We start from the raw sequence: 22,405 nt of genomic DNA, 5'->3' as shown, positions 1-22,405 counted from the left end.
CCGTTCTTTTCCTTTGTGTGTATGTGGCAAATTGTTGGCAGCCTGCCAGTTCCTGAAGATTCATCTGGGCTGGCGAAGGTCTCTGCGGTCAGCCATTTAAACATGCGACAGGTCAAGAGACAGGAATGACATTTGTGTAACGCATCATCATGGTTCCAGACCAGCTCCCCAAGAGCAACCACTGCTCTCATTTAGTGAATGCATGTGTGTCTGACCAGCTGCCAAATAGTAAATTCTGATTTCCTCTACAGCTATGATGTTAGCAATAATAGCAAGTGCCAATTACATGGATTGCTGTTTGAAAAAAAATAATCGATATCACACTGATACACTGATATCAAATTATGTAAACAAAGAAATATCAGATAATGACATGTGTTTCTATGATATTTACTGACCTGTTTGTTTCCATCAATGCTAATACAGCATTGAAGTAGTTTTCTCTGATCTCAAGATCCTTTTTCTGTTCACATTCAAAGTGCGACACAGCTAAAGGTGAAAAGCGTTTTTTTAAGTAAAGAAAATGCTGTGTTACTTTAAGATAGACAGTTCGGTAATTGCGCTGACTTTAGTCATCAACTCCTCTACAGGGGTCACTTTTTGTCATGGAGCTGACAGGGCCCAAATCCAGAAAGCAAAGTACTTAGTAAGCACTGTTAGACCATATAAGGAAACATTAAAGCCACCATTTTAGCTGGTTAGCTGAGGGGATGCCCACAAGCCTTGGTGTTCATTTCTGATGACCAGATTTCTGCTTTTAGTTTTGGCAAGAGGGATTAGTCTAATGTTTCCACTCCATTGCCCTCTTTTTTTCAATCCCACTATCTCCTCTCTTCCCACCCCTTCCTTTAAAAGCCTAGCTGTGGCACTTTTCTCCACACAGATGTTGGCTGGAGATAGCTGTCTAGACATGGACATGTTAACTGCTTGCAAATATTTTTAAAAACTGAAAATCTGCTAGCTCTAAATCTTGTTTCCATTCTATGTTTGTCTCTCTTTAAACATTTCAGTTTTCTCACTGCTTCATGCCACTGAAGTTAAAAAAAAGGGCAGAATGTTTTAGTGAATTATTCAGATCCAGGGAGCGAAAGCTCAGGCTGCTGTAGTTTACCAGGCCTGGCCCTTTGGTCTGGATTCCCTTAGAGATAAGTTGAAACCAGGATCATACTGTAGCGGTGGGGTGTAGAGGCGCTTGGGCTCCTGCAGCCCCTCCACCCTCTATTGTAAAAAGCCATAAATACAAAAGGTTGTTTAAAAGATAGACATAGATGCTATTAATATTTCAGAAATGTATTTTAATGCCTAGTGTGTACTTGAGTTGTGGCTGTAACATTAGCTGAACAGCCAGATGTTTATTTATAAAACGTAATATTATAAAACTTAACGAGTTGCTGTAGCATCTTCCCAGTAACAGACAGTCAACTCATAGCTGCGTTCCACTGAGATAGTTATGTTGTTGGGGCGACGTGAGATAGAGTGGGGGTCGTTCACCTATCCCCCAGTTGCTGGTTCGATCCCTGGCTCCTCTGGTTACATCTTGAAGTGTCTGAGCAAGACACTGTACCCCAATTTAGTTACTCCTGGTAGGTGTTGGCCAGCTGCATAGAAGCTCCCCCGTCTGTGTGTGAGAGTGTGTGTGATTGCGCATGTGAAGAAATGAATGAGAAGCAGCACAAAGCGCTCTGAGTGCCAATAGGTAGAATAAAAGCTATGTAAGTGCAGACTATTTACCATTTGTGCAGGACAGTGCTCCCTGTGTGTAAGCGACACTATGCTTACACTACCTGACATTCATGTGACATCTTTAGTTACTTTGCAGATGAAGTTTCGTAATACACGATAAACAAATAATTAATACAGATGTATTCATATCGATAAAGCAACTGTCAATTGATCAGATCCACCTTTATTAGTTCGTGATTTTGTACCATCACAGACCCTTAAGCCTGGATTTTTTATTCACTACTAAAAATATTTTTTGTCATATTTCTCTTACTTTTAAAGGTTTATTTTGAGTTTAGAGCAATTATTAAATGTGTAGACAATAAATATTTTCTAATTTCAAAATTCTGTACAATGTTTAGCCTATTCCATATCTCACCCAAAAACATCATCTTAAGCTCAAACCACATTTCCCAAACTTTACCCAGAGTGTGAAAGTTCTTTAGTGAAGTAGTTTTTACAGCATTAAACTATCTTCCAAAGTTAGAGGCAAAGTTGCCTTTTTAGTACAAAATCCCTTCTTTTTGTCACATTCTCTCCACTGCAATGCATCAGGAAACACTATTGAGGGAAATACAAAGAGTGAATTAAAGACGTTAACTTTGGGAGATATGCGATAGGTTTAAGACATTCAGACTGCTGAAGCCTCATATTAGCATTGGATACACATTCAAACATGTTTGTGCACAGAAAAAAAGACTGTGGGTGTCCACTGCAAAGGAAATCCTTTGCAGTGTGTAAATACACAGCAAATTTTGTGGCCAGAATGAACAGGAGGAATGATTACAGGAAGTAAAGTCTGGATTAGCATTCATATAGGCACCTGACTGTTGTCATTAGGACGCAAAATATCTTCATTTCCAGGTTTGTTTATTCCAGGGGTGTTATGATTGTGTGTACAGGCTTTAGAGCTCATAAAACCTAGATAATACAAGCTGTTTCTATACTTCTGTTTTCCCAGCCCATCTGTGTGTTTGACCTGCTTTCCTTTTAAACCCTACCTCCAAAATAACCAACCTGCTCTGTTTGGTCAGCTCCCACAGCTCTGAGCAGTAACAAGCTACCAACCTTAACAAGTGTTCGCAGTCTCATCTAATTACTGAATGCCACGGTCCAAATTTTGCTTGAAATTTATTGTGGATCTCACCGCTGTAACTGCTTTTAAAATGAAATGGAAATCATAACACATCTTTAAATTAGATTTTTAATTGAATCTGGAGAAACATTACCAACATGGAGAACCAAGATATTATATTACTCTCATGCTTTCCTCAGGTAAAGACTCTTGTTTATAGCTGTATGTCACCTAATGTTGGTTTAGTATCTTTGCATAAGCTCTCCAAAACATAAACATATTCGCTTTTCTGGATCTATAGAGATGTCTTTCAGCTTATTCTTAAGCAGCTACACACATACATAGATTTTGCACAGCTTGCCTCTTGGACCAATGATAGCTGTAAATAATAAAACCTCCAGAGCAACAAGATGATTGTTATTGACTGCTCCTTAATGTTACATGTGTGGTACAATTTTAATTAACACAGAATAGCTATGGCTGTTTGATGGATAGGGAATTAAATGCCCTCATGACAAGTTATAAATTCATAACTCATCTATTCATAACCAAATCATGTTCATTTTTGTGTTTTGTCTATGATCCATTTTGCAATAATTTGAATAAAACCAACAAACAATATTAAAAATATATGTGTAGGGTTTTCCAAACTTTTCCTTGCAAGTGGTTTGGTAATGTATGGGCCAACCAGGGTTTCTTCTGTTTTTGTATGATGTATTATGTATTGTGTGTTGTGAACTGTACTGTATTGTGTCTTGTGTTATGTTTATGTGTACAGACGATGTCGTTAGTGACACCATATGGCTTTAATAGTTGCTTTTGAACAATGCGTGGCAAGGGTTTGTTACAAGAGACGCAGCTAAGCTACTGAAGGGAGGATATGTGACACGATAACTGGAGCAGAGGAACTGACTACAAGGTAGTGGGGACCATAACAGGGTAGAAGCAAAAGGTTAAGTGTGTAGCTGTTGAGGCACATGGTTTCTTACAGAGTTCTGTGAGTTCAGCCATACTTTGAGAAACTTGTACGTATGAAACTCTTTGTGAACATGTTTGTGAGATTACCGTACTTAAACTTGTATGTACAGTTGATCTGTCATCGGCTAAGTTGAGAAGCAAATACAATAAATGTTCAATGTTCATCATACAATGATCTCTGGAGTGAAGTTTTTGCCGGACCTTCAGATTCGAGTAAGATGGCCTCTACAGGTATAATACAGCTTTTAAATGACGATTATTGAATGTCCAGTGTGAAATTCACTCCGCCATGTCAAAGTCGATCAAACTAAATATATGTTCATATGTTTCCTATAACAACCAGCACTTCAAGAGGTTCCAGATCTTTAAATTCACTTTGCATGCCTCTCCTTCTGTCCGTGCTTGGCACAGATAAAGATATAAAGAACTTTAGTAGAGCAGTCCCTGATGATTTAGAAATTAATATGACTGATTGACTTTAAACTGTATGAAATCTGACACATGTACTGGTATGCAGCGGGACCATGTGTGAAATCAGGTATAAAGGAGACAATAATGCTAAAAGATAATCACATAAAGCTCATGACAACATCCGACTCGGGTTTCTCATTGTTAAGGGACCTTATTTTCAGCTTTCTCAATGTTTTATCGGTTCACTTATGATTTAAATTTGTTTTTTGAAATGCTTGACAGTCCAAATACTATTGTAGGCTGTTGCTCTCATAATACAAGTACTGTAAAAATAAAACTGAAAACTTTTTTCATCCTCACTTGTGTTCTAAGTTCTACTGTTTGTGTTCTAAAAGTACGAAAACATTTTTTTTATTGACAATTGGTATTCTTGTAAAGATCTGAAAGACCAATTTATACAGAAAACTGGGAAATTGCAAACAGTGCTATTACTCGTACTTGCCTATACAGCTTCAACCAATTATTTATGTCCATCACCATTAACTTGGTAAACTCTCATTATGTTAGTCATTACCGGAACACTGCCCATTGAGAAAAACAATAAAGGAGCTGCTAATTGTAGCAAAGGACAACATTAGTGTTAATGCTTTCAAAGGGTTCTGTCTGTGTGCACCATTCTGCCTTCACTATGAATATAAATTTACAGAAGAGCACCTTTGCCCCCAAATCTTTATCATTATTACTAAGTAATGCTCATCGTGTAAAACTAATTTTCTTTGGTTTCTTTATGTGCATTTGGGTCTTGCCTGTGGCTACTAACCCACCAAGTGTGAGAAAAGATAACCATAGCGATCTAATCTGAAAAAGCTGAGAATGCACGTACCCTGTCTGATTACATGGGTGCCAAATCTATGTGACACACACTTTTTTTTAAACTCAAATTGACGCGCATTGAATTGTGCGCAAACAAGTAAAATATAGAAAAATGTAGAGTCAATATTGGTTCTTATCATATTCAAGGGGATTTTTACTTTTTCGTTTTTCATAGTCTTCACAGTGAACATTGGTAATCAGTTCCTCTTTCTCCTCATATTTGCACAACATATTAGAATGAGTTATTGCCTCATTTGTAGGATTTAATCATTTTGGTGCATTTTCCTTTGTAAATCTGCCCACTTGTCATTGAATGAAAGCAGCTGAGCGTGGGTTGGGAAATAAAACCTGTAATAATAATGTATTAATGAGGGTAAGAGCGGCGGCTGACTGACACACTGTTTAGCTTGCGTTTTCTCTAATGCTTAGACACCCTGCTCTCCCTCCAACATACCCGCAGGCAGGACTTAGTTCACAGAGAAACAGGAGCACACACACTAGTGCAGAGTGTCTGAATGGGTCTGAATGAATGACAGGGATAGATAAACAAGCTTTTATGAAAAATACAGAAATCTCTCTTTAGGGTCAAAAAACAGCAAGAAAAGAGAAGCTGATAGCAAAGATTTACAAAGGCTCCTGAAAAAGTTTGAATAGCATCCCTAATTATATGAATGTTAAAAGGAAAAGCAGTTATAAGTTCAACAAAGGCACAAAAACTCACTTTCTGGCACAAGCTGAAGTCAAGTAAATCAACCGGCGTAAGTTCCTTGCACATTTTCATCCTTTTTGTTTCTTTTTTCTGCTATGGCACCCTCAGTCCCCACCCTCTTCTTTTGCACTGCGTGTGTGTATGTATGTAAATGTATATGTGTGTAGTAAGGATGCAGGCACTTTTTTCTGTGACATGAGCACCAGTGCTCAGCCCAAAACCAACCATTTAATGTTCTGCCCTAAGAAGGATGACACAATTTTGACAAAAATAAATAAAAAAAACTTATTTTATTGACATTGCTAAGTTGCTAAGCCTGCAGCTATAACAAACACACTCATGCAAAAGGAGACAATATTATTTCTCTGCCCTCATAGCTCTGGCAGATAAGGAGTGGATTCTACTCTCTGCCACTGATTTTCTTTCTTGTTTTCTTTATTTGTCTTCCAGGCTGGGATGCTTTCATTTCCTGTTGGCTCTCTCGTTTTATAAAACATGAAATATGTTGCTTTAGCCTTTGCCGATAATGTGGAGACGGTATCTGTATTGAATGGGTGGCTACCAGGGAGAAGTTGAGATGCTGCTGAGTTGGATAGTTGGTGTTGGAGCATGGCTTTGCACTTTCAGCTGGAAAGTTGAATCCAAAGTCACAAATCTCCTCAGTCAACCATGTCAAGGATTTCAGTGTTTCCTGTCTTGTAGGGTATATCATCTGCTGTTCATCTTCCACTGGGAAGTGATGGCACAGAGGGGAAATCACTTCTTTTAATCAGCATTATAAATCTGCCACAGCCTTTAGTTGCTATCTCCTTTCACATCGTCCCCTATACTTCTTCAGCAAGGCCCCAAAGACAGGTTAGATTAGAGAGGAGGCCTATCAGCTGCACAGCAACTCCAAAACAGATTATGTGTGCTTTGCAATAGAATCCTAAAGATCTCAGAGCAACAAACCTGAATTTGGACTGAGAGGTTGTCTGTATAAGAGACAGAATGATGGCCAGGTTGTAGAAAAAAATAAATATTTTGTTACATTACATTACATTACTAAGACCCTAAGAACGAAGCCTTTTAACACTGGATTTCAATTTTTAAATTGCATGCTTCTGTCTGTAACTCACAGATACAAAAATGATGTGATGTAGTACCAGCAAGACCAGCGAGAAATAGTATTGTTTTAAGCTATTATCACTACCGCCTCATTTCATTCAGTCCAACTGAACGGGTTGTTTTTTCCCTCGCTAAACAGCTGACAGCATGTCTCCCAAACAAATTTTAAAGCATTGTTTTAGTTAAAGTATTTTCAGCCTCTGCTGCAGTTTTACTTAGTTTACATTTCACACATGGCGACTGTTGAGCAGTCGTCCTCCAATCCTATAGTTGTACGTTTAATCCCCGGCTCCTCCAGTCACATGTTGAATTGTCCGTGAACAAGTGATTGAACGCCAACTTAGTTGTTCCTGGTGAGTGTTGGTCAGCTGTACGAAGCTCCCCCATCAGCGTGTGTGACTGTGAGTGAAGATGGGTGAATGAGACCTTCATACAATGTGATCAGGAGTCTAATTAGAAAGTTCTTGTCACTTATTCTTTTTGTCTTCCATGTCTTTTAAGTCCTTGAGACTGATCATCTGTGTTGAGATGTAAGTAGTTCAGATGTTCAATGTTCAGATGTAGGTAGTTTTTATGGTTGATATCTAGCTAACACACTTCTTTGTGGGGCCAGAGACAGGATGTCTTGCTTGGGAGCAAAAGGTGAGGAAGCACTGATTTAATCAAGTTTGATACTGGGTCTGTCAGAAGTGTGAAAACAGTGAAACTGTGTTACAGAGACTTTGAAATTTCTCTCACACATTCCCCTTTTATCATTTTATGATAATTACATGATCAGGATTCATTAGGGCTGAGCAACAGTAGGGACAGTTCATCAAAAATGTTAATTCACAAAGATTTTCAAAACATTTCATCATTATGTTCCCAGATTAGGCCCAAATCAATTTAATCAATTTAAGGGACAGAATGAAGGCCTTCCATTTTCCAAACACAATGAAAAACTAGCCCTAGGGGCTCTTGTCATCATAGACAGACTTTTTTTCCATTGTTGGGCACCAGATGTTGCCTTTGTCACCTTCCTGTATTCACCCTTCTTGATGTTTGTTGGAGCTTGAAGTGCGGGCTGTGCCCAATCTGCACTTCTCCCCCCTCACCGGGGTGAACAATTCAGGGGACAAAATTGACTGTACCTTGCTGGTTGTTTTCCTTGTCTAGTCGGTGTTCTTCTGAGTGCAGTTTCCTTTCTGATTCAGGTGTGGGGATCCTCTTACAGTTGCTGACACGTCCCTCCACCTTCACTGCTGTATTAGAAGTCAGCCGTAGTTGATGTGGTCCTGTGAAACATCTCTGCCTCCAGTGTTTCCTCCGGTGGTCTTTGATGAGGACCCAGTCACCTGGTTTAAGATCAGGCAGGCTGGTGTCTGCCGCGGTAGATGGGGCTGCTTTCCCCTGGGTACGAAGGGCTGAGAGAGAGGCAGGAAGTTTTGCCTCTGTCTCAAATGATCTTTCATCATTTGCTTCACCTAATGCCAATAAAATGGAAAGTAGTTTTCTTAATGTTACTCCTGCAAAAGTTGATTACCTGGTTGACAATTCTGCAGCCTCACTACGTATAATACTTGATAGTTTTGCCCCTCTGAAAAAGAAGGCAGTAAACCAGCAGAGGCGATCTCCATGGTATAGTTCGCAAACACGCAACTTAAAAAGCAGCAGTTGTCCCCAGGTTTGGAGCTATGTGTTTCCAGTTTACAGCTACTGGTCTTACCAACCTGCCCAATGTTTTGTCGTTGCTTTTGCTCTTTTTCTTTTCTCTCTTCACTTTCAACTCACCCCAACCGGTCAAGACAGCCTGGTTCTGCTGGAGGTTTCTTCCGTTGAAGGGAGTTTTTCCTCTCCACTGTTGACTAGGGCTTGTTCAAGGGAGAATTGTTAGGTTCTGTCTATACATCTTTATAGTCTTGACTTTATTCTGTAAAGTGCCTTGAGATTACTTTGTTGTGAATTGGCGCTATATAAATAAAGTTGAATTTAATTGAAATTGAATTTATTCTTTTGTTAATGTAGGGACTACCAGACACTTTGTCAGAAGAGCATTGCAGTAGTCAAGACAAGATATGACCAGTGCCTGCATGAGGGCTGTATATTCAGAAAGGTAGGGTCTGATCTTTCAGATACTGAAGAGGCTTTCATTAATCCTCATGCCCAAGAAATGGAGCGGATATGGTCAGTAAAGCTCAGCTTGCAATCAATGATGACCCACTGATTTCTTGTAGAATTTGTGGGCACAAACTCTAGATACTGATGCTGTGTTGTATTGAATATCTGGCTGGGAAGACTGCTGTCTTAAAGAGAGATTGAGTTGTATAAGAAAATGTGATGCTAGACAGAGGTACAAATGCTGGATGAGACAGTGAAGTCATCAGGTGACGAAGGACAAAAAAAGCTGTGTCGTCTGCAATGCAATAAAAGTAAAAGCTGAGTTAGAAGATTATAGAACCCAGGAATGTGATAAAAATAAAGAAAAGAAGAGGACCAAGAACCGAGCCCTGCAGCACACCACTGCCCCTGCGAAAGTACCTTGGTTTGTTTGTCCAGATTGGTAAGACCTAAGGTTTTGGAATGCTTTCATTAAAGTCTTGGTTGCATTTCTTGTTGGCTGCCAATTCAAATGATATTACATCAAAAGTCCTTATGCAAGGTAAAGAGATCACACCATTTTATAGCTGCTTGTTTTCTAATGATTGTGAACCAGTGAAGTGTTTTTTGTGAGTCATCTGATGAATGTTGACACTAACAAAGTTCTGCAACTACAACAAAATTGCATCACACCTCAGCACTGTTTCTACATGTTCTTCGCCGCTCGTATGCTGCTCGTATGTTGGCTATACTATGGATACTACAGGTTACGTACTGTCACAGACCACTGGAATAAACTTTTTTTAAACGTTTGTTTGTTTTTATACTGTACATCTAAATGAATTAAAACTCTTGCTTTGACCCAGTACTAGCAACAATAATGATATTTCCACAAGGTGAAGTGCAAGAATCGGCTTAGTAGGTCAGCCTGCACAAACACATGACGAAAAATGGTGAAATACTAAGATAAACAACAGATTAACAACAGACTGAGTGCATGGCAACCTCCCAGATTCACTCCCACCTACTTCTGCACAGTGGAATGTGGCAGGATCAGTGAAACTATCTTCCTCCAGTGATGTCATTTCATGAAAAAAAGTGCAGTAAGTGTATCTAGAGTAGTGTATCATAATATCTAAATGTTTTGTGTAAAATATGTAAGAAATCCCTTCCCTCCCCTCTTATTTCTTCCATCAAGCTCGGGTCCTCTACAGTTAGGTTTTATTTAAGTAAAACTCATTGCATTAAGTTTCCTTTAGATATTCAAATTTAAATTAGTAGCACAACCACCGAAATGTATTTACTTATATCATGTTTATTACTGTATTCTCACCTTGTTTTATCTCTATGTTCTTAAGACTACAACCTTGATTTCAAGTATGTGTGTTTGGTAATGTTTATGCATTATGTTTTCTGTCTTACATTTTAATTTATGCTTTAGTTGACACAGTGGACCTAGGGAAACATAATTTCAGTCCACTACATATCTGTGCATCATTATTAAAGTAAATATAACTAGGATTCCAAAGCTTAAGGTGAACGTATGTTAAGATAATTGTAGAAAAAAATCATCCTTCTTTGGCAGTAGTGGCTCAAAGGCAGCGTAGTCATCCACCAACTTATTCTGTTTGGCCACTATTTCCACCTGGTTGGCCATTGACAGTTTGACAGTCTGTTTTTGAAAGTCACACAGGTCTGAAGGTGGTTGAGAATGTCCAAGCTCCTAGCTTAGTATCCTATCTTGACTTTGGGACTTACAGCATGTACTCGGCATAGATGTTTATGTACAATATGCCAGCCTCTTGGTTATGGCGTTCCATGTATGCCCTGCATGCCAGCATATTACCCCACTGTTATATATTTTTTGCATTTTTGCAAAGATTGAACCTGACATTGACCTGGAATCCTGTCTGTTTCAATTCTATGTACAACAGCAGGTAAACTGGGGTCCTTCTGGATCTGGACTTCCCTGCCATTAGCAGCTGATTCATTTGTCCTGCCTGCTCCTGTTTTGCAATTTATATGCAATGATGTGCGAGAAAAGACATGGTTTAAGTTGTGTTAATGTTGACTGAATAGCACAGTGCACTTATGGTGTTCATTTTGGACCAAAATAGCATTTGTGAAAAAAACATAGTCATACTCTAACTTGTTGCAAAGCCAGATGCAAGACTATTTGAGCTATTAGTTGGACGCCCACACAGAATATGATTTAATTAAATACCCCCCAAAAATCACCAACAACACCATCCTTACTGCAAAAACAAAAGGTTTGTTTCACAGGCTGCAGGCTTTTCTAAAAGTCAAAGAGCTTTATTTTTTCTACAGGCCTCAGTTGTTTTTTTCTCAGTGTAAGTCAAACGTTACTGTGCATCTGTGTCACAACATTCAAAATTTTTATTTTGGAGTTGATGGGGGGTTCCCACTCAGTAAGCTGAACAATCAGAGCAGATTGGGATTTTCAGTAAAGGGGATCTAAAGAGACAGAAAGTAGAATGAAAATTGACAGGGTTAAAAAAGGTGCTGTAGAAATAGACAGTATGAGCAAGAAAAATTAAGAGTTTTCTGAACTTAAAAGCTTGTAAACATTTTGTGACAGACTGCTGAATTTAAAATATTTACTTAATAATAAAATATTAACTAACCCGAAAATGAACATAATATATCCCCTTTAACTAAATTGTTACCAATTGTTTTGTCAGCTCTGGCTATAAAACAAATGCTGAAGCACAATTTTAAAACTTAATAACTCCCTTCACAATGTGCCTGTGCAAACAGCTAAAGTTGGTGCCATAGAAGGCTGAGCTCCAAAAAACTATATTTTTTCTGCTCTCCTTGAGGCCCAATTAAGAGTTTGCTCACAACCCTTAGAGTCCAGTCCACTGATAGAGTAAAAAATTAAATATTGAGATGATTAATTAACTAAACTAAACAGCAAAAACAACAACAAAACCTGGCCTGGCAGAAATAACATAATTGGGGATAGAGCATTTGAATAGCTTGATGCGATGTGCAATGTGGCATTCTCTATGATGTTATGCTGTCTCGCTATGAAATATTAATGCACATTGTGTTTTCTTCAGCTGAATGCTTTTTGGCTCAAACGTTTGCATTAGCATTGCAGTTATTGTATTTCCTATGCTTCAAAAGCAATCTGCGATTACTTACAGTACTCTTGTTGGAGAGTGCAACAACAAAATGTCTTTGCTGGACCACATTAAATTTAGAGGGGGGTCTCGTTTGCATCGGCATCACTTAGCTCTGTCTTGCTTGTCTTTCAATCATAAGACAGCAGGTTAATCTAAACCTAGTGTTTTTCTTTTTTCTTTCTCTCTCTCTCTCAGACACACACACACACACACTTGTTTTTCAGTGCTGCTATCATAACAAGTGAGGATCAAACTGCCCTGATGAAAGAAGTAATACAGAATACAGTTTCTCTTTTACAATGTCACTGACGAGTGACATATGTTGGTGGATAATGCTCACACACACACAAACAATAACACACAACCAAACATATCGATGAGGAAACAGCTGACCTGCTGGCCTGTTCTGCCTCCTGACACTAGAGCATGTTGGGAAATGCTCTTGGGGGTATGTGTTCGTATTCCACAATCTGAAGAGCACATGTTTAAAATGCTGTTTGCATCTCCTGCTGTTTATTTAACCTCAAGACCCACCCCCCTTAGCATTATCTCCCTCTATTTTTATCTAATTCTATCTCTCCCTCTGTTGCTCTCACTCTCTCTCTTTATTAACTTTTTTTCCTCTCCCTTTCTCTCTCTTTGACACAGTGAAAAAGAGGAACTCATTGCTTATCTTGCCACCAATGCAAGTGCCCCCATTCCCCCCCTCCGGGGCTTGTTATGGTGTGGCGCACGCCAATGACAGATAACGACTGGGCTAATGAATTTCTAAACTAATCTATATTTGTACACAGTTCACAAGGGGCCAAGCAGGCAGAGGAGAGAGGGAGGGGGAGATCAGTGTGTGGGGGAAAGGTGGGGGAGGCAGACAGCCAACATTAATGAACGCGAGAAGAAAGGCATGGAGAAAGTTGAGCAGGTTGACTAACAGAGGCCAGACAGAAGCTGAACTAAATAATGTAGGTATCATTTTGGGGTATGGTGAGGTGTGCCACCTGCCAGGTCTATGTGAACTAACTCTGAATAAATGTTGCAGTTATGACGACTGAATCCTGGCCAACCCTGTCGTAAGGAGCTGCTGCCCCACCTACAGTACGGCTGTGCTGTGGGTTTTTTCCAGCTGTCTCAGGGCTGCTACATGGAAATGATCGAGTGTCCCAATATTTTCCAAAAAAATTTAAAAGGCTCCCAACTGTTAATGCTAAGTCTATGTTGGGACTATGTGTCTGCTGATCTAAAAAAAAGCATCTTAGGCCCTTTAACTGACTACACTTTATTTATTTAGTGTATTTTTCACTGAAATTCTAGCTTTCTTTGCAGGAATGCCCTAATTACATTTACTCTGTTACACACATTCACACATGAAGCTGTCTAGTACCACACACTGGCCTGTGACCACTGAGCACATAGTTGAAAAGAAGGTAGGTAAGGGTCACTCCCAACACTCAGCAGGAGCAACTAAGTCGGGGTCCAGTGTCTTGCTTAGGGATATGTTGACATGTGGCCGGAGGAGACTGGGATCAAACCAACAAGTGTAGGATTCGTGGACGACCAATGTTTGTTTGTGTCAAGTGCCATCTGAGATATGTATTAGATGGCAAAATGTTATCAGAAAGAAGACAGGAATTAATGGTCACATTCAAAAACATCTCCACAGTTCCTCTGTTTATTGATTAGTAGTTATCTAGTATATGAAGTGTATGTTAAATGCAGTCTAAAAGATCATGTTAGGTCTGCAGCCATGCCCAGTTCTGTGGAATTGCAACATGCCAAAATATGCTCATCATTGCTAAAAAAATGAAACAGCATGGGCTGTTCCATTCCCATTTAGCCACTGTTGTTGCTAAATGGGAATGTGAGTTTCTGGATTGCAAATGTTCCATGTGGTTCAGCTATGTGTTTCTGAATGTTGTCTTCATTGTCCACTATCTTTGTGTCAATGAAAGCAGACAGGTTGAGAGAATTATAGTCTGCTTCATTTGGGAATGCATCACATTACATGATATAAAGACATCATAGTCATAGTAATTTCACAGTGCCTATTGAAGCAGCAATAAGCATACTCACAGAGACTTCATGAACATTTCCAGAGTCCTGTTATTCCACTCCTGATGAGTCTCAAGGCTATACTGTCTTTTTTAGAGAAATAAATAAAATCAGTGAAGCTGGTGCTAGCAGGCTTTCCAAGTGAAGCGGCTAGTGCCAATTATCCAATTCAATTATTTTCTCTTTTCTAACTTTTCACATATTTTCATGTTTTCACTTTTGTTGCAGGCAATGTCAAATAAACATGCCCAGTCAAAGTGAGAAAGAAAAATATATAAAAAAGAAACTAACAGAGTGGTCATTAGTGTAAAGTAAGTGATAATATGTGAGTGGAAGTGATAATACAGTGATAATAAGTGTTTTTTGTAGGGTGATGGTGATGGGGAGGGGGGCTGACAAATAAAATTGTGTTTTTAGTCTACAGTTAGCTGCTTAGGACAATGAGAGTCAGCTTTGCTAAGTAGAAGTACCACAACAGTGCGGCAAACCAACCGAGCCTAGTGGAAAACCTTATTAGACTCAACCAAAGTGCCCTTTTCCAAATGTTGTTATTATTCATCAGCTATGTGCAGCAGGGCTGACCTCCCTGATTTTAGTTTGGACTAAAACAGCCAACAGAAGACACTTGTGACAGATTTACTACTTGTGCCTCTCTAACCTAAGGCCTTGCCCTGACTCTTTTCATGACATTGCAATGTCTACAAATAATGTTTTCATGCCCTGTTCTGGAGTGTTACACTTGCCCTTGACCAAGGCAGTGACCCCAGTGCCGGAGTCAGTCCCCTGGGGCTCGAGACTGGCTGCCCACTACCCAGTAATGGTTAGAATGGGTCAGACGAAGAGGACGATATTCCTCACAGGGATAAATAAACTAAACTATAACAGCCCTGCCCCAGTGCCAGGTCTACTGTAAACATCATATACAGTACAGCCACTAGCAAGGACGTCATTTAGGAAGCAGGAATGTTTTTGACAAATCTTCTTCTTCTTATGTTTTCAAAGACAGAGGTAACCACGATTAGATCTTGTCCCTTAGTATATTCTGGAAACACATGTTTGTTTAGGAAGTAAAGCATGTTGGTAATTTATTCAGATCAGATCATATTTAATTAAAAATGTCCCTCATTAATTTTATGTACTTCAAAGCACTTTAGGGCCATTTACTTATGAGCTGTTTACAAAATTGAAACCCATCCCACTAATCTGTCTCTTTTGCTGTGTTGCGGGGGTGTTTCTACATTTAGGAGGAAAATTAAAAAGGTTACCAGAAAAAAATGAGTCCAATAGACACAATAAGTCGCTAGTCTGCTTTACCTCACGTTTATTTTACTTCATCATCAAGTCTGTTAAACAGACCAAATTTTGCTTCCACCAAATATTAGGAGGCTATGTAAAATGCAAACAAATCAACAATACAGTGAGGCATCCCAGCATTAAAAACAGATACGATATTGTAGTGGAAATCACTGCATAGGCTCAGTAACACATTCTGAACACCACTGCCCGTGAACACATGCAGCTGAATTCACCAATGCAAGTTACGACTCTACTATGCAAAGAAACAACCAAATATAAACAAGATCCCGAAGGGCTGCCACTTTCCGAGCCTGAGCATATTTAAAATTGACTGACGTGAAATGAGAAATTGTCCTGTGGTCTAACAGGTGAAAATCTGAAATTCATTTAGAAAATCATAGATGTTGTCTCCACCGTGGTAATCAGAAGACAGACGATCTGACTTATCAGTTTCAAAAGTCAGCATGGTGTTGGGGTGCATTGTTACACACAGCATGGGTAAGTTGCAAATCAATGTTTAGCGAATTTTTTCATACCCTTCCACAGTTTAAACCAGCTTCCTGACTGTGTTGCACTTTCTTAGAACTACGTCACTTTACAGTCTTGAGAGATAATCGATGAAATGTCTTGTCAATGAGAGTAGTGGCTGTGAGCAGCTTGAATTCTTGTCTTTACACATTAAAAATGACATGAACAAACTGGAGTGAGTCTCCCACTGTAGATGGTGATCAGCCTGTGTGATACTTTAATATGCACTTATATAGCATTTTTTTACCTATTGGCACTCAAAGCACTTCACACTGCTTCTTATTCACCATTCTCATTCAGTGGGTTCAGTGTCTCCTACCTCTAGTAGAGCAGTTGTCCACGAATCTCGCAGTTGTTGGTTTGATCCCCGCCTCCTCTGGTGGTGATCCTCCTCAAGTATCCTTGAGCAAGACACTGAACTCCAACTTAGTTGCGCCTGGTGAGTGTTGGCCATCTGCATATCAGCTCCCCCATCTGTGTGTGATTTTGAATGGGTGAATAAGTAGCAGTGTAAAGCATTTTGAGTGCCAATAGGTAGAAAAGTGCTATATAGGTGTTAAAGTGTCCTTTAACATATGACCGGAGGAGTTTGGGAACAAACTAACAACTATGAGATTGGTGGACGACCACACTACCTTCCTGAGCTAATACAATTTTAATCTTGTCCAGCACAAATATGATTTTGAATTTTTTAACTATTTTAACACATTTTTTAAGTAGGGTTAGCCCTAAAGATCAGACCATGTTGACCTCTGACCAATCACAGCGCAGCTCACTGAATTGTGATAGGTGCTCTAGTAGGTGCTCTTAAAATTGACCTGGAAAAAAAAACGAAACACTTTTTCAAACAGCAAAATCCACTTTTGATGTGAAATGGCTCATTGACAAGTTTTTAACAATACTTCTTACATGCGATAGAAAGTCACTTGGGAAAGTCTGTGTATAAAAATCTTTGCAGGGATTCCATTAGAGGCAGGTTTTCGTAGCAGTAAACCTTGCGCTGTATCATATATCTTTAGTATGTCCATTAGTATGCTTAGTATGGTCAAAAGACTCTTGCAATATATGCATTGCTATACAGACTAGAATCTTGTATCAAGAATAATCCTGTCGTGCCTAGGCATGATAATGGATCACTAGAGGACCCATCTAGCTCTAGTAGAGCAGTCGTCCACAAATCTCGCAGTTGTTGGTTCGATCCCCACCTCTTCTGGTGGGGATCCTCCTCAAGTATCCTTGAGCAAGACACTGAACTCCAACTTAGTTGCTCCCGGTGAGTGTTGGTCATCTGCATAGAAGCTCCCCCATCGGTGTGTAATTTTGAATAGGTGAATAAGTAGCATTGTAAAGCATTTTGAGTCCCAATAGGTAGAAAAGTGCTATATAAGTGCAGGCCATTTATTATGAACAGAGCCAGCACAAAATCAAGCAGTTCTGCAGACAGACAGGCAGCTATAGCATGTGAGGAAGGAGCTCTCCCTTACTAGGTGACACCAATAGAGCCCAAGTCCTCTCTCCCCAACCTGGCTGGACCCCTAGATGCCTGGAGCTACAGAAAATGCTGCTGCATGCAGATGTTGTTTACCAGAGGAAAGGAGTTTGTCCACTAGGAAGCTCTTTATTATTATAGCCAGCAGTGTTTGGCAGATGTTCTGGTGGTGGCTGTAGCTTCAATACACAACAAAACCACTTTGAAATGTGAATCTTCATCCACTTGAGAGTTAAAATATTTGAACCTAACCAATACACAGTACAAAGCAGCTATAAGTGACTTTTTATGTTTATATGCAGAAAGGATGACTTAAGTAACTAGGCTTAATGCATGAAAACTTCATCAACACAAATCCTGCTCACATTCTGGTCTTTTTTTTGCTTACTGTAGCATTGTATTTCATTCATTCATTCATTAATCAAACTTCAAGCATGGCTAAAACACTAAAAGGCTTGGATATCCTACAATTTCCTACTTATAAATTAAGACAAAACTTTTAAATTACAAAATTTATAGTGTTTATATAGTAAGTCGCTTTGGATAAAAGCATCTGTTAAATGACTAAATGTAAATATAATATAGTATTTGGGCTTAAAAATTTCAGAAATATGTTGTCCAACCATAATCGTTGCTATAGATGGCATAGCTATGTCCTCCAGTACCAGTGTAAAGAACATCTGAGTTATTTTTGATGAGCACCTATGGAACATTGATAATATTAGGAGCATCCTACCTCAAAGTGATGCCAAACATTAGTCAGTGCATTTGTTACTTCTAGATTGGACTACGGTTCCCTATTCCCTATTGTTGGGATGTTCCAATAACTAATAAAAAGCCTGCAATTAATTCAAAATGCTATACCAAGAGTGCTGACTTTAATTAATGAAAGATCTATTTCTCCTTGATTAGTTTCTCTCCATTGGTTTCAAATTAAATCTAGAATAGAATTTAAAACCATGCTTATAAAAACCCTACATATAAAGCTCTAAACGATCAAGCTCCATTATATCTAAAAGACCTCTTAGTACCATATGATCCCAATAGACCACTTCAATCTCAGAATGCAGGACTACTTGTGGTTTCCAGAATTCCCAAAAAATTAATTTCCAAGTTTCAACCGTCTAGCTAAAAGTTTAAGGTTATGCCAAAAAATTCTGTGGCACTCCCCGTGGTTTATTTTGCCACCCTCTCTAGATTCTGCTTCGTTCCTGACCATCTGAAGCAATGTCCTCTCTATCCTTTCAGCCACCTCCCAGTATCTTGAAGTTATGCATAATTGTTTAATCTGATCATCATGGAATCTGCAGCTCTTTAGAAATGGCTACAACAAACCTTCCTGACTTGTGAAAATATACCACCCTCTTTCTCACCTCTGCTTTCAGTTCCTTGGGCTTCCCTATGTGTTGATAATTCTAATGAGCGCTATAAAACAAGCACTTTTTATGTTGGCAAAAAAAGCCACTAGTTGTAGTCAATTAATTAATTACGAGGAAATTAGTATATTGTAATTGACCACAAGGTGATTCTGTTTTTGCAACCCTATTAAAAATTAATGAGGGCCCCCTAATCCTAATGCACTCCACTACCCACTACCTATAACCTCAATAATTATCACATTTATTATAGTTTCAACCTAAAAATTGAGAAATTGGGAAAACACCACTGGCCTCCCTGCAGTTAAAGACTGTTCAAATTGGTTAATGTGCAATGTGTGTTGATTATGCATCTTATTTGGATTGTTGAAAGCATCACATTGGGGTCATATACTAGCTGAGTTTATACAGTATGTCTTGCAAACTGTCCATATTATATGTCATAAGGAATGATTGTGTCACATCAAAGAACATGAACACCAAATGTTCAAGAAACATGATTGCAGAGATTGGAGAGGGAGCACAAGTTGCTGAAGTACTCTAACGCTGAGTTTCAACATTTCAAGAGTTTTCTGTCAAGATGCTTAGTTTTGTTTTGTTTAGTTTTGTTGGCCAAGCGACATGAATTTAGCTGACAATGTCAGTCAGTGAGTCAGTTCACCTTTTTGGTACAGAATAAAGAATGATCTTAAAAATTGGGTAATTATAAGAAAATCTTTGTACAAATCTAATTCATGCATGATCCTCTCAGGGTGAAATGGAGGAGTAACAACAACATGCATTAAGGCAGTATTTGGGTCAGGCCTGGGCTAGCAATATATTTTTCATTTTATATTGGTATACACTATGTGGACCATAGCTGAACCATAACATTTTACCATTGTGCTAAACCCAATGGGCCAGATCGGGCCCATTAATATTTATGGGCCAGCTTTGAGCCAGGGTAACTATGTAGCCCAATTATGCACTAGATGGATTTTGCTATCTGGGTACCCTTTTGGGGTGAAATCAGAGAAGGATTTAGTCCTGTTAGTCTTGTTGAAGAACATTTATTATATCTTTAGTAATCAGCTTAACAGTAACTTCTCTAGAATTGCCAAAATGTATTAATAAACCTTCTTTGTCTTTAAGACTGTCACTCAGTTATGGACTCTAGTTAAGCAGCAAAGAAAGTCTAAGAAAAGAAAACCACCAGGTGGTATTAATGTTGTGGCTGGTCAGTGTCTATGATCTTTATATTGGTATCTACACACCTGAGAGCAATACACATCAACAGGGTGTAATGATGGAATAAGTCACCCAGTGCGAAGCCATTGCTTTTATGTGTTTTTAATGATTTACATGACACTAGAGTCAAAATAAAGACATCAGTAAAACAGACCATAAACTTTAGATTGTATCTTCAGAGAACCATACATTGCATGCACTGACTGAATGTGCTGTGTGTTCATGAGTCCTCCTTTGACCCTATTGGCGTTCTATAGTCCACACACATGTAAAACCAGCTTGTCCTTTATTTAAGTAAGTCTCCATGTGAACATGAGACCACCTACTAATGGAGCTAGATGGAAACAGCTCAATGAGCTATGCAAAGTTTTTATTAGATTTTAAATAGATTCATTTAGTGGAAAAATCTGCCCAGTATGTGAGCTGTGCCATTCTTAGGGAGGGTGAACTAAAAAATGAAATTAAGCCGCCAGGTTTCAGATGGCACATTAGTATAACTGTGGCACCCAGCTAAGTGATCCTGGTGTTAATGTGGTGAGCCTACTTTGCATAAATGTGAATTACGAGTGGCTTTGGTAAAAATGTCAGTAGGGATCACAAGCAGGCTTGGGGTATTATGGGTGCTGGGAAAGCGAGCTGGCGTATTGGGAGAGAGGATCAAGGCAGTCTTCATGCAAGGTTGAGTTAATACTACGGAGCGGCCGTGCAAACGAGGGATTTTATCTGTTGAAGCAGTTAGAGGAAAAGCCTCTGCTCATGTTCACCTCCCCATCCGTGACTGCAGGGTTGGATGCACTCTGGACAAATCAGCATACATATACAGTACCTTCTCCAAACGTTTTTTTTTTTCACCTCACTATTGTCATTACACATCATTATTCCAGATGGCCTGGCAGCATTTCTCAATGAGACACTAACAGAACATGTCTATATTTGTACATGTACAACACTGTGTCCAAAAGTATGTGGATATTGAAACTTTTCAACCGTATTTGATTGTTTAACATATTATTGATTGTGATGAATGGCAGGGGCTCAGAGTTTATTTCCTTGTGATGGGGTTATGGGGTGCATAAACCAAATCCAGCTTTGATTCAGAGAAAAGGCGGAATCACAGCACACAGACATACAAAAGAGTTCCCTAATCAGTTCTACAATAAAAAAAAAAACTGATACCATTGGGATGCACAGGAACACTGACTAACATAGTACAGTACAAGAAGATGATAAGAAACTATAAACCATCAATACAACATTCAAAAAAATAAAAATCATTCTATGATCAATAATAAAAATATTTATAAAAGACAAAACTGCATATGTATTTCTTTTTAGATTGACCATTATTATTACCCCACAGTGCCCTCCCATTGCAGCAAGGAGTTGTGAAGTTGGACGAACTCAATTTCCAGAAAAACTGCAAAACCAGGAAAAATGAAAAAATACTGTTGTTAATTTGCTTACACGTTTACCTGACAAAAGTACACAGAAAAGATTTCAGTGCTTTTACCAAGCAACCTAATTATATTTTGTAAATGTAAGCAAATTTAGAGCTTGATGCTGCAACAAACTCAAACAAAAAAGTTGAGACAGAGTTTGTTTATCACTGATACATCACCTTTCCTTTAAATGAAAGTGAGGATACTATTTTTTTTTTATTTATTTTTTTTGCAGTTTCACAACAATTAGTAGATTCCTGCCCATTCTTTTTTCATACAAGATTTCAGCTGCTCAGCAGTTTGTGTTAGCCATTGTCTGATTATTTTTTCATAATTATCTATACAAGAGCCAGTCAAGCACAAACACTGTGTATCCAAAGTGATGCTGTTGGAGCATGTGCAGAATAAGGCAGCTGTTCACCTGAAATGTTTACTGACTTACTGGGGAAAAAAAGGTAATTGATAGGTGGTTGATGGCAGCATGTCTCTTTAGGATTTAAATATACATTACAGACCTATTCATCAATAGTACCTTCAAACGTGCACACATTTTAATTTTTTCTTCAGTCCATCTGACATTTTGTGCATCCAATTCTACTTAATTTATATCTCGCTAATTAACAACAATCATCTCACAGATGATACACCTTTATAGTGATAACCTCACAAATGGTAAAGAAAAAAGCTCCCTTTAAGGGAAGAAATCTCTGTCAGAATCAATCTCTGGGGTATGAAAACCTGCCTTGACCTGAGCTCAGGCCGAGGGAACTCTGTGGTGTTTCTGCACAAAAAATGATGTGTAGCTGCCTCCTTGTGTGATAGAATTAAAGCCTGTGTTTCTGGATGCAGCAGTGAACTGTGTTTACTGGCAGCAGTTTTCCAAAGTACTCCTGAGCCCTTGTGG

Source organism: Channa argus, chromosome 10 (assembly GCF_033026475.1).
Source record: "Channa argus isolate prfri chromosome 10, Channa argus male v1.0, whole genome shotgun sequence".
Lineage (NCBI taxonomy): Eukaryota > Metazoa > Chordata > Actinopteri > Anabantiformes > Channidae > Channa > Channa argus.
Note: the sequence above shows the minus strand (reverse complement) of the source record.